This window comes from Nothoprocta perdicaria, unplaced genomic scaffold (genome assembly GCF_003342845.1).
Source record: "Nothoprocta perdicaria isolate Ctin4 unplaced genomic scaffold, notPer1 scaffold_1, whole genome shotgun sequence".
In the NCBI taxonomy this organism is placed as follows: domain Eukaryota; kingdom Metazoa; phylum Chordata; class Aves; order Tinamiformes; family Tinamidae; genus Nothoprocta; species Nothoprocta perdicaria.
Window position 1 is genome coordinate 9,442,006 of NW_020454093.1, and position 14,261 is coordinate 9,456,266.

Here is a 14,261-nt window from a genome sequence, read left to right on the forward strand (position 1 = left end):
AATTCAAAGTAGGATGACAGTTTGCAGTTAATGCTTGAAAATGATATTCCCATGTCTTTAACCTTTAATATCAGTCACTTTGCATGGTTATCAGAATAGTTCAGCAAAAAATGAAGTTTAAAAGTAGCATGGAGTCATCTTCCCTTTTATCTTTACACTTCAGTTCCTGCAGCTATAAAAGAAAGAGAGGTCATTTGGGCCTGACTGCTTAGCAGGACTGTCTCACATTGCAGAATGGGAAAGAAAGGCTAAACTGTCCATCTGTGAATCAGAAAGAACATTCATTGACAGCATACTGTAAAATTTGCAATTTCTCCACAAAACTATGGTATGAAAATCATAAAAGCTATGAACTTCGCTCTGCATTGTGTTTTCTTTATGTGAGCTCTTTGAAACAACATTCGGGAATGAAATRTATGGTGCTTTAAATGGCACTTTGATAAAACCACTCAAGAGTGCAAGGTCTGCTTTCTCTTTCTTACATCTCTGATTGTAGTTTTCCATATATATAGTTTTCCACTTCTCTTTTGGGATCTTTCAATTCTCAAGTAGACTGAAATCCTTCACATCCTTTTTGCAATGTAAGAAGGACTTCAAAAAGAGACTCAGAAAACCTTGCTATTTGATTTTCATAAACTTACATTGACAGATTGCTATTCTATTTCTGAGTGTGGGATTTTATGAGTTTTGCACCTTCCTGGCCTCTCTTCCCCAGGTGTGTACTTTGCAGGTACCGCTCTCACTCCTGAACTGCAGGAKGGATCCATTGACACAGACCCACAGGTAGTGCTGACAAGTCCTGTTTAACAGTCACTATATTCTRCCCTCAAACAGGCCGCACTTTAGCAGTGGATAAAACAGAATAATTGCAATTGCTCAAGTCTTTAGGCTTTCTCAATGGATTAATTATTTTTTAATTAATGGTAAAAGTCTGCGCTCCTTCAAATATCCCAGCAGTGTACTAGAGCTAAAAAGTCAATGTCCCTCCTCACAGGCTGCAGTGTTTTGTCAACCATGTCCTTGAAATAGTCACATAGCTTCAGTCTTCCAAAGGATCTTTACATGGAGTGCTCTTTAATCCTCATGCAGAGCATCTCTTACCCCTTACCTCATTCCCATGGCTATTTTTGGAAGCCAGAAATCTAAACATAATCTCTAAAATGGAAGATTGCTTTTGATGTAGGACAGACGTAGTAAGGCCTGTTAATAACTACATCTGCTTGGATTTTTCTTGYATATGTTACACGAAATCACTAGTCCAAAGTCAGCAGATTACTTAGTCCCAGATGTTCYGATCAGTTTTAAAAGAACATTTGTAAAGCTCCTGGTATAATATTTTATAATGATAGCAGAGAGTGGGGGTAGACCTTGCAARACACTATTTGTCTCACATCAGGAGGACTGGAGATATATTTTAGCCTAAAATATTTTAGTATAAAATCTTGCTATTTTGTTAGCATTATAAAGCATTTCAAAGTTTTTTCCTTTTTTTAGATTTTTAAGTTAAAAAATAAATTTTTTAGAACTTCAAAGCGTTTTTTAGCTCTTATCTACATTTCTGAGGTGAAAAGATTTTTTTTTGTTGTTTTTCTGAAAGACAATGTCCTTGCTTCAGACATTATAAAACAAATGATGGTCAGTGGTTCACAGAATAGACCTCATTACTGGGTCACCTTGATTAGKCTGAAACAGCCATAAGAATTCTTTTATTCTTCTCTTGATGTTTACATGATCTAATTGAAGTCCAGAAGACTTTTTCGGGTGGCTTCAGGGAAGTTTGAAACAGACCTAAATTAAATTCATCTCCTTTTACTCCTTCTCTCTTAGCTGTCCTGAACAATGCCTGAGTGACTGTCCTATCAGTTTACTTCCAGAAGTGACACTAAATAAAACAGACCTTGGATTTCACTCTAATCTCTGTGACTAAAATAAATGTCAGTACCCATATTCATAATCCCTCCCTAGGGATAGGAGGTGGAGATAAAATTATAGCCAGTAGCTTTACAGTTTTTGTCTCGTTTTGTTTTTTACTTTGCTAGGTTTTACTGTTTGCTTTACTAGAAGTAGCATCAGTTATTTTCAACTTTTAGAAGTATATTATCATTACCTATTTAAGTGGCTATCATTATAGGCTACAATTCAGCAACTATTTAATCTTTTCAAGAGAGTGATTAAATATTTTACATCATCTTAAACATTTGCTCTTTCTTGTTTGCCTTGMTTAAGCATTTGTTATTGAACAAATATTTTCTGAATATACCCATATATTTTGTGGAGTTCAGGAGCTGATTCCTACCATCTTCTAGGTATTTTGCAGACCTAAGGTACATCCCTGCTCTAATAAGCTGATACAGTAGTCYGCAGAATGAAGTTCCTGTGTCTGTACATTTCCAAACCAGTGGTTAAAGAGTAAGTGCCAGAGATTTAGTGTGGGTGTAGCTGATCTGTGAATCCATTTTAATCTGTAGGTTGATCTTAATATTTTTTTGCTTCAGGCTTTCTCTTAGTCTTCCTTTGAGCACTACTGGTTGTTCTTAATTGTCAAAGGGAGATGAAAAAAAMCATGTATGTGATAGATCCATTTGCAGCTGTGCTTACATAAGTGCTTCTATTAGAAAAGCATTACAAAAAATAAGGAGGAAATACTATAACCAGTCCCACAAGCTTTGAATGATTTAATTTAGAAAGTGAAAATAGAAAGACAAACATTTTCCTCATCAAATATTTGCCCTTCGCTTTAGGACAAACTCTGATTTGTATCTGAACAACATCTCCTATGTAGTTTGAGTGTTTATATTAAAAAGAAAATCACGAAAAAAAATGTATATTTTATGTTCCCTCACGCTTTCAGAAAAAAAGTTTCTCTGTCACAAAGTTTGAGGCTTCAGGCCAACTCCAAAGTGTGGCAGCTGCTCAACAACGACTTGAGGTGAACTGGAGACAGAGGTGCTTTTATACATGGAAATTCACCCCTCCCTTCTCCAGGCCGAGAAACAGGCACTGTGCCAGGAGCTGCGAGCGTGATTGGGAAGGGGAAGCCACCTGCCAAATCACGCGCTCCCCGCGGCCTGCATGGCCTCATGCTCCCCGCGGCCCGCACGGCCTCGCGCTCCCCCAGGCCCGCACGGCCTCCCACTCCAGCGCTCCCCGTGTCCAGGCTCCCCAGCCTGGAAAGCCGCCTGTCTCTGCAGCACACTGGGACACCTGGAACCACCATCTAMTCCCATGGGCCTTCCCTGGACTATCCCTACAGATGTTATTTGGGTGTTTGCTGTATCCAGCACGGTATTTCTCTCTGCACACGGAGAGGGGCCAAGCAAGTAGCTGCTTCTCTCAGCATGGATTTAGGTGATTCAGAACCCATGTTTAGCTCTGTAAACTACAGTGACTTCAGGCTGTTCAAAACTGATGTAATACCTGATGTGGGTGAATCAGCCGATGAAAAGTCTGGGAAGGAAGACTTCCTGCCACCACTAAACTACTGAACCACAGTGTTTAGATCAAAATTACTGCTTGCTTTCGTATCGGTGCTTCCTAGCCTTGGAACAGGATAATTCCACGGTGAATGTAGTTCTCTCTCTGCCAAGAACACTCCTTAGAATAATCTTACCTAGGTACAATTTGAAAGTAGGTCACAAGATGTATAGTGGAAAGTAGCAGGGGTTTTTTGCTGACCATACAGTACCAATATGAAATATAACACGGCCCTCAGCCCCTTTTAACAGCAAAGGCCTTCAATGTCAGAATCCAACACAAATAACAATAACTTGCCTATTTCCTCCACACAACACAGCTTCTGTTAGACACTAATCTCTCGAGAATCTTGGCTTAACTGGTTTCATGATACAGCCAAGTACGCTAGGAAAGTTTGTCTTTTCCATCCTTGCAATGATACTGATCCATATGTTTAGAATATAAATATTACACGTTACCTGAGGGTATTTTGCAGAATCCTGTTCGCTAGCACTAGCTGAAATGTAGAGTTAGCTTGTATAATTTAAAGTTTCCACAAGCTCTCATAGTATGCAAATCTGGCATTCTTCCAAACCAGGAGAAAACCTACAGATAACTTTTCTCTTGCCTTTTTAGCTATTCTTACTATCTTAATCTCAGGGTTGAACACTATTTTGCTCTTCCTGTAAGYTGGAGTAGTTGTTTGGTTTTTAAATTGTATTTCTTGGCTGTGGTTAACATGGTTTTCATCAATGCAGAGCCGTAAGAGGCAGTCGAGACAACTTGGATACTTCTGTTCAGGGTAGACTGGCTCTCCAGACAGTGCTTGTGCTTTAATGGCAGAGTTGGAGCAATACGAGGTAGGATGATGAGCAGTGGCATCTAAGAGAGCTCTGGGATCATCAAGAAGAGTGGCCATCAAAGAAACTCATTATGAAAGATATTATTCCAGTGGTATCTTGTTCCATTATAGCCCCAAAAAGGCATCAGCATTCTCTGGAAATGTGCTGAATGTGAGGAAAATGGAATATTCCTCCCCAGCTGCTGGAAATACTCTAAAGTAAATAAGGATGCTAAGCATTGGGCAGAAATACTGGAAGTAATTTTTTAAAATAACAGAAAAGCAGACGCCAATGGAGGCCCCTACTAGGCTTAGAACTGGAAAGAAATTATAGTTTGGGAAACAAGATCTACAGATAGTTGCCAGATGGTTAATCATGGTTAGCGAGGAACACAAAGGGCTTTGCTCAGTGAACAGGCTTAGCAAAACAACAGTCGTCCCCAAAACTGAAAATCATACACATTTTTCAAAGTCTGAAGTCAATAAATTCATACAGTCTGGTTAAGAATTTTAAACCCTTCATTTAGACACATTTCAGCCCTCATTTAAATGTCAGTTGCTGCCCGATTGCAAAAAAGCCTGAAGTGGCTGGTATCCAAGAGGCACAGGGCAGGATTGAGCTCTATTACCAGTAATACCATCGCCAACATTAGATTAAGATGCTAAAAGGAGCAGATCTCATTCTCGTGCTTGCTGGGCTAGGAAGCCTTTCCCATTAGGCAGTGTGACACTAGCAGGGATCTTCAGCTCTCACCTCAGGTCTCAGGTACTTCCCTAAAGCAGGCAAGCTTTATAATGCAGGAAGGGCAAGAAGAATTCAAGGAGGTGACCTAATAAGTGCAATACATTACTAGTAATCAGCGAGATGTGTTTGTTTTTCACAAGACAGGGAGCCCTATGCCCTTTTACAAATGAAATCAGAAATGCGTGGAAACCTTATTGCAATACGGAATGTTAAAATATGAAAGGTTAAAATGCGGAAATTTGATACGGTTTTATGCAATTTCCTACATTTTCAGTAAAATGAAAGTTATTTTTCTTGTCGAAGCTTAAAGTCATGCACTATCCAAAGTGTGTTAAGGCTGACAAAGTCACATGTGCACTGTATCTTTTCAGTGATCTCTGTTAGCTACCTTTTTCTCTTTTCTAACTGGAAAATATACGGTCCTTTTCAGAAACCTTGCTTTGTTATTATTATCTCWGTATCTTTTTTTAGCACTATGGTGTGACTAGAGTAGGAAGTGGATTTGCTGTGAGTGTTTCCTTTCCTCTCAAGCTGCATGTGTGACAGTCACTTGGGTAGTAGCATCCTGTCCTTGTTTTCTTGGTTAGCAGTTTCCCTTGACAAAGTCACTCAGGTTTCATTTCATAAGGATTGGGCACAAGTACTAGCATGAATATTTTTCAAAAACCAGGGTAATTTCAGTAATCAAAAAAACTGTTCTTAAAGGGTCAAAATGCAAAGGACGCTGGTTACTGTGACATTTCTTGAAATTTTTGGTTGGATCCCACTCACTCTTCTGGGTAAACCATTTCTGGAAAACTGAAAATGAAATCCTGACCTCACAAAAGATAGCAGAAAAAAAAATCACTTCACTGAGATCAGAAATTCCCTCTAGTTCCTCTGTTCCTCTGTTAAACACTTAAGTTTTCCTGAGGAAATTATGTTTTCCAGTCTCCATTTTTATGTGGACAATTTTCACATCATTTTATTGGGGCTTTTTTTTTTTTTTTTTAAATTGTGCACACAACATATCAAATTCAACTGCAGAAAATGAATCCTGCCTTTCTGCCTGTGTGAGATCAATTTATGTGTGTGTGTTTTAGTCTCATCTGAAAAAAAAATGAGGTSTGCAGAACTCGCACCTAGAGATCAAAGTCATTCAACTCATATACACTGCATTAACAGTATGCAGTATGACATTACATAGGATAAGAACGCTGCTGCTGGACTAAGCATTTCTCCTACCAGAAAAAGACCTTCGATATTCTAGAATACATTTTATTCTGCATTCTAGAGCACTTTGTTTTTTCCCTCAGTTAACTTTAACAACATGAAAAAAAAGCAAATGATGCTATTAGATCTAGGGAATAACTTTACTTTTGTGTAGCAATGTTTTATAAAGTTGATTACGTTTGGCATCCCTTCACTGTGATTGAAAACTTCTGAAGTTAATTCAAAATGAGATGTACAATATATTCTTACACTCAAAATGTAATTGCTCTAATGCAGACRTGTTTATTGTGAAAGTATCATAAAGTATCACTGTATTTCCAGGTATTAATGGTTCTCAGTCTCTAGAAAGTATGCATATCCTCAGTGATGCATAAATAAACCTTGTGAGAAGGTATGTATAAATGCAACATCAAAAAGACATCAAAGGTATAAAAAGACATTTATATTTAATTATATTTTTATTCCACTAACCCCATAAAAAATAAAAGTAGAACACAGCATGGACCAGTAGTTCAGTCTTCAGTGATAAACTGATGATTACCATAGAATTGTAAAATAATTGAGGCTGGAAGAGACCTCTGAAGGTTTTGTGGTCCTAAGTACCTCTCCAAACTCAAAGTATGTACTATCCATGCATGAGAGAACAGTATACTCAACACATCCAAAAATGAGATCAGCCAACTGTAGGCTGTTTTCTGAACACTTAGCTTACACATAATATGCAGCTTGAACCTAATGACAGGAATCTAATAGAAAACTTCCACATAATCAGTGAATTTTTCATCAAATCAAGCCTATTAAAGATAGTATATTAATTACTAATCACTGCTTTATGATTCAGGCTTACCAGGCAATTAACAAGTGACAGCAAGAATTTATCATTATTTTTGAAACACTTATTCATATTGCTAAGGAAAGCCTATAAAAATATCAGGATTGTGAAAATGTTAATGTATCCATTGAATAGACTATCATCTGTGAATGAATTATCCTTCTAATTTGTTTTGATTATAGTCATATAATAGAATTCAAACAAAGTATTATGGGCTACAACTTTCCAGCAAATATGAGCAGGTAGTTTCACACAGAATCTAGAAGCATGGACAGGAGCAGTCTAGGTGCTTCAAAATGTCTTCATATTAAACTTACCTGAACCAGATCTTGAATACATAGATATTCTGAAGAAGATTCTTCCACTGCTTATTTAACAATAGCAAAATACATATAGGTCAACATTTTCAAGCTAAATGACAAGCAGCCCCAATTCACAGAAGAAAAGGAAGACAGGAATAAAAGGGGCAGACAAGTGAGAAAGGAAGGACTGGACTACAGCAATACAGCAGTTGAGCRGTGTTAATTTAACCTGCCATAACTGTTGACTTGTGTTTCATCTCCTACCTCTATCCCTTGTCTGTCATGTTCTTCATGGTTCTGGTTCAAAGCTCCTGATGCTGGGAGAAGGTCYGCACCTTGCCACGTGTTTCCTCAACAGCGAGACAACGAGCAGCTCGTCCAGACTGGGATAGCTGAGCGCTACAATAAAACCAAGAGCAAATTACAGCAAATACAAAATTCTGCTCCTGGGAAGTTAGGGTTTGCTTACACATATTCACGGTACAATTTCAAGTAACAGAGATTGTTTCTAAATTGGGGTCCTGCCTCTAGAAACAATGCTTCCTAGCTCAGTGGAGTTGATGCTTTTAGGCCTGTCATTCAATCTCTCTGGCTTCTCTCCTAAGACAAGTTCCTGGTGCTGCTGTGGCACACAGAGGAGTTTCAGCACTGGGAAACTGGGCTTGATTTTGCTATGACTTCTCATAACCAGCATCACTTCCAATAGCRAAATTCTGATTGCAAAGTCTTTGCTATTCCACGTGCTAAGGCAAGGGGAAAAGCGACTGTGCAATTTCAGATTTTTGGCAGAACTGGATGAAAAAAATATGTCTTTTTATATATCTGATCAGTAGTATAAATAAGGCACATAACTTTGTTACTCTAACCAGTTACTTTTCTCACTAAGATTACACTTTAGAAGGAGCTACTCTATAGGGCTGATCCTGCACTAGTTGAAATAGCTGTGTTTAAACTACTGCCAAAGAGAGGAGAGAAAGGAAGAAAAGATGTAAAGAAAATTGGCAATGGAAAAGGAGAAAAAAAAAGAGAACAATGGAGAATAAAAGAAAGGAAGAACTGTGAATATGTGGGAAGGGACAATGGCAAGACAGGAATGAGAACAAAATAAAATGCAGAAAGATGAAGAATGTAAAAGGCAAAATAGCCCCTCAAAGATAGAGAGGCACGTGGGGCAAAGATAATGTGTATTTTTGTCTTTGTACTGTATAGAAAATCCCCAAAATGACCTGCATAATACACACCATTATCATTTCTTCCATTTTTCAGAAAATGCCTAAGTTTCCTAGATACTTAAGTATATCATTCACTCTGAATCTAAATTATTTAAGACCTGGAGCTGATGGAAGCTATACCACAGTCTAGTATGTCTTAATAATGAGAAATTGTTACCAAAAGCCTATATTCTTTGTTCTCTTTCATCCCATGACTTATTTCAATCTATATGCAACCCATTTGTGTTGTCATTTCACATGTAAATTCCTATATTCCTTCTTGTATCTTTTAGTTACCCACTCACACAAACATGCCTGGCATGATCAGTCTTCTCATCATTTTTTCAGTTGTTCCTTTTCTTCTCAGTTCTTCTGCCTATTCTTTCATCAGATGAGGTTGCTAATCTTTCTCCTAAAGGTACTCACTTGTGCTGACATTTCTCCAGTAGTAAAATACTCAGAACTGGATATATTATTCTACACATACCCTTACCTGCTCTAAATAGTGGCGATTGATGTAAGGCATTGACTAGAMGGCAGCAGTGAACCCACAGGTCTCTAACCCAGAAGTTGGCTTCAGTTTTATTGATGAGATTTTACYATCCCTTGACTCCTACACCCTTTGCTGGTAGTGACAGGCTCCAGCCCTTGCTCTTTGGTAGTCAGCTCGAAAACTTCAGGCACAATGCTGCCCAGATCCCTTTTGCAGTACTTGAAAACATTTTAGCATCTATCACAGCTGATAGCTGCCTTCCTGGAAATCAGGTGGTAACTCACTGCATTGATTTCTGTCTACCCATAGTTAAAGCAAAGAAAAATGTAAAGATGTGCCTGTGGTTTGACTGCAGTCCCTCTATAGGCACCATAACACTGGTTTTCAAGAAGTCTTCATCTTCTTGAAGTCTTCTCAAGTCTTCAAGAAGTCTTCTCAGTGCTGTACTGAGAAGTCACAAGCTGCCTGATCAGCGRGCACACCGAAATGGAATAGGTCACTGAAGCTGCGTGTTGGCCCTGGGCCTGCGCTCACAGGAAGTGAATTTGTGATTGTCAGAGCTGAACTGCTTTCTCCCGCACGCAGGTTCCTGCACCACAGCCACCCTGCGCAGTAACGCTGCGTTACACGGCACAACCAGCACCTGTCAAGCACGGCGCCTACCCAGCACAGAGTTGCTGTTTGTTACCACCTCCTCCCTTCGCAATTAGGAAGGCGTGTGGTAGGAAGCATCTTGTGTTAGTTGGCACCTCGTCCTGTTTGACTTGGGGCAGTTCTTTTAACATYGTGTTGCTCCAGGTCCCCGCTCTCCCTACAAAGAAGCACCTCTTGCAATGGGGTCATTCCCCTGCCTACCAGCTGCCACAAGAGCAATTTTTAGCCCCAGGATGGAGAGCTCCATAGTGTAAGGGAGCAAGCACGGCCTGGGGCCTGCAGCCGGGCACCTGCACCCTGTCCCTGCTACGACCTTACTTTGTCCAAATGCTGAATGACTTTGGCAATGTAGGACTTACTTGGAAKGCTTATTATTATCCATACTATTCATGAAAATCTTGGGGGCCAAATAAGAAAAAAATAATACCATTCACCCTGACCTCTCCCTCCTGTTTTTCACGATTTCCTGCTACTTCTAGTTAGCCGGCAGCCGCAGGAGCCCTCGCACCTCCGGCTGCTCCGAGCTCCCGGCTGAGTCGGCGCCTCTCGGAGCGCCCTGCCACTTCACTTTATTACTCACTGTAACTTCAGTAGTTTCACTGTCTGATTGATTTCACCCTTCTCACTGCTTGCGTCTTATCTCCGTTCCCTGTCATTTCATATTCACTTTCTTTGCTTTACAAGCCTGTGGGTCTTTCTGCCCTCACCCTCCCTGACTTCTGGGCTTGCTCCTCCAGGGAGGGTYAGCCCAGCAACATGTTCCCTCAGCCACAGTTCGAGTCAGCCTAGGGCTAACATGACACTAGCTCTACAGTTTCCCCTCAGCAAAACAAAGCAAATTGCTGGGCTCAGAGCCACTCTGTCAGATGTGCCATTATTTTTCAGGGGGCTCTCAGCCATCCACTTGCAATTGCACTGGAACAACGTCATGGTGCTGCCAATCCTGAGAAGCAGAGAGCAATCACATCAGCACTGCTGCTTCAAGTCCTCTTCAGCATCTCCTAAAGTCTTCAGCGGGGGTTCCCTGTTGAGCTTAGCACATGGCAAGTAGTCAGCTATACCCATCTTTGCAACTTCTTCCAAGAATCACAGCAGTTTTGCTGATCTGATGATGCTGGTAGCTACTGCTCTACAGATCTCGATGCCAAATGCAGTCCCTGCACCGTGACAAGCCCTGTTGTGATATGCAGCATCCACCTGGTGCAACAAGTGCTGTCAGGTGTTAGATGGGCTTGCTTTTATCCTAGTGGTGCACATGTAGCTGGTTGCAGCTTGTGGATGCTTGGCTCAATGAACATTTAGCACTTTATCACAAGGATCCCAAGCATCAAAGCATTCTAGGGAAAAATACTGATGTCCCCCAATGCCCCTTCAGGAGGACGTAATGAGCTACCAAGGCTGCTGTGCCACCAGTGGGCAGCTCCTATTGGGTAAGTTACAAAGCTAGAACTGCTCTGACCTTCACTAAATCCTTCCCAGCAGCTACATTATCCATTTGGCCCTGCTTCTGCCTCCCAGGTGGCCTCCTCCACTTTCTTTGGTGGTCTTCACCGTGGCTTCATGACTTACAAGAATACAGCCTCAGCACAAGGGTTTGCTACTATTCTGGCTATCCAGACCAAAGGATCAGTCCTCTTTAGTCTTAGGAGGGGGAAAATAGCTTTATAATAGCTTTTATTAATGTCAAAGAAAATCAGAAGACAGAAATCCTTCTCGAGTATCATTATGCCCTGGCGAGTTCAAGCTCACAACAGGGACTCAGATAAAGCCACCACTTCAGTAAGAGGTTTGAATGTGCCACTCAGTCTCCTAGAGGGATGGTTGCATATTATGATTCAACGATCTCACAAAAAAAAGTCTTTATCCCAAGTCAGAACCATTATCACTAGAGGGTCCTGCTGTTCAGTTTCTCCGTGTCTCGGTGACTCTGAAATCTGTCCCTAAAGCCCTCTTCTGACAGCAGCCCATCCCTAACAAAGCCACCTGCATCCAAGGCCATGGAATCTCCTCACTCACATGATGGATACATCTACGGAATGGCTCAGTCCTTACCCCAAGCCAACAATACATTTCAAATGGATTTTTTCTTCTCCAGGTCGCAGCTATTGCAAGATTCAGTAGCTGCTGGCTGCAGGCTTCACGCCAGCCYGTCAGAGAGCAGCTGGAATGCTCCAGAAGCAGATGGATCCGCTCAGTCCGAAAGCAGCCTACAGCATCTCTACAAATACTTCTACTCCTACAGTCAATCAGCTTCCTGAAAACCTTTGCCAATCACTGGATGTTTTTTCAGGCAATATCCATATCCTATGCCCGTGTCAATATTCCCAAGCTGTCCCTTTCTTCCTGGGCTTGAAAGAGCAGARTGTGAAGGGAGATCTTAGATCCCGGCTGTGGAGGGAGCGCAGGAGCTTCGAAACGCCGTATGCAGCTCTGTGCTGAGCACTGCGCTGGCTTACGGAGCGCACTGTTACTGAGCAGGTGGACATCTCAGAGACATCCCAGCTCCTGATAATTAATTTCCCTTCATTCATGACTCCTAGATTTAATGAATTCAGACCCTAGCCTACCTGCTGTAATGCCTACATCAATACACAGATTAAAGTGCAGGTTTGCAGGAACGTTGTTAACAAAAAAGGCAAAGATTTTGAATTTACCTCAGTATTTGAAATTGTTGAAATTATTGGTGTTTTTATTACTTATATATCAGAACTATATGCTATAGTTGCAAGTTTCACCTTCACCAGTAAGATTCAAAATGATGCATTATTAGAGAAGTTGCTGACACAGAATAAGAAATCACTGGGACATGAACAACTCCCCTGTCGGATTAAAACCCCAAGTTTCACAAGAATAAAAACAAAACTTAACACATTGGGTGATGTAACATAATTGCCCAAAACTTTCAGTCCCGCCAATGAAAGCAGATTTATAGGAACCAGCTTTGGGGTAGATGRCAATCGTCTCAAGGGCAGTACGACCCTACAATCCATGCCCCAGGTGCAGTCAGTGCCTCTGGAAAACATGGCGCTGTTTTGTGCCTGCCCTGATGCTGCAGGGAAGTGGGATTTGGTGCATGGAGCTACCTCCACACTGCTGAGTTATCTTTATGCACCTGGAATTTGCTGAAGGTTTTGCAGAAAGGTTGTTTTTTTTTTATGTATGAAGACAAGCATGCTCTCATCAGCTTTCCAAAGTTCTAGAAAATCTTTGGGAAAGCCAAACATCTTAGGGGAAGAGCTCTCACAATACTGAGTACAGCAACCCCGATGTATTAGTGATAATTTCTACGAATACATAAAAATTAAGTATAAACACACAAAAGTTTTCTTCTTCTGTGCAGCTCTGGTGAAATCATTTCAGATTGAGGCTGTAAATTCCCCATGAAATACAAAAGAGTTCTTGAATTACAATACATGGCACATATGTGTAAAAGAGGCCTGACACAAGATTGGATTTGAAAGGATTTTTTGTTGTTGTTCTACCAGTTCTGGAAATAAATCAGGAATGGCTTCAGGCTATCGGATTTCGGAATGAGAATGTCACAAGAGGCGGCCTGCTGGCTGGGGGAAGGGGCAGAGCTGAGTGTCTAGCACTGAGAAAGTCGATGGAGAACTCTAGACATCATATGGGAGACAGCAGATATGCTGAAACACGAGAGGAAAACATACATTCTTTCTGCAGAATTTCTAGCTGGAATCTGGTTCCACTTAGCTTTTGTTGGCAAACACTGATTCTTGTTTCTTGAGGCTGCTGGAGTRGAGACACACAGACTGAAAAGCTATTATGTGTAATTATTACAATGCAGTCCTACAGGAATGTAAGCAAAAGCACACCTGGAAGCATAATCTGAGGGGAGAASAAAAAGTGGGAGAAAAAAACATGATGAAGAATTTTTTTTTTTGTAACATGTGGACTGTGGAAGTTACTCCCCAGGCACCACTTGCTTTAAGGGATTTGGGTTCGAATAGCAGAAAGTCTGCAAGGGAAGACGGAAAGGCCTGGGACTGCTAAATGCGGAGACCACCAGCGTGAGAAACAAGGTTGCTAGAAAGACAGTCAATTGTGAATGGGGACTGGGAGTGACCAGTGTAAATTGTAGCGCAGGAAATTTAGAAAAGATGTGGAGAAAAACTTTCGAATAACACGGTTAGAAAACGCAGCATTTGGGGAATAATGGGGGAACGTTTGGGGAGGTGCAAGTCCCCGTCGGTGAGTGTTGTGAGCAGGACGGTCACGTACCCCTCAGAGGCGCGTCGCGGCGGCTGGCTCTGCGCTGGGGACCCCGCAGGCCGCAGCGGCGCGCGCGGGGCCGGGCCGGGCCGGGCCGGGCCGGGCGGGACCGGCCCGCCCGCCCCAGGGGTGGGACACGGCGGCACACCCGCGAGCTGAACAGCCCTGCCAGCAGCAGCCGCGGGGAAATCAACAGGGGAAATCAAACTGGTCAGGAATGGGGCCCACCAGAGGCGGGCACCACATGCAGGGTGTGGGAAGGGGCTGTTTTCCAGCGCTTTTTCCATA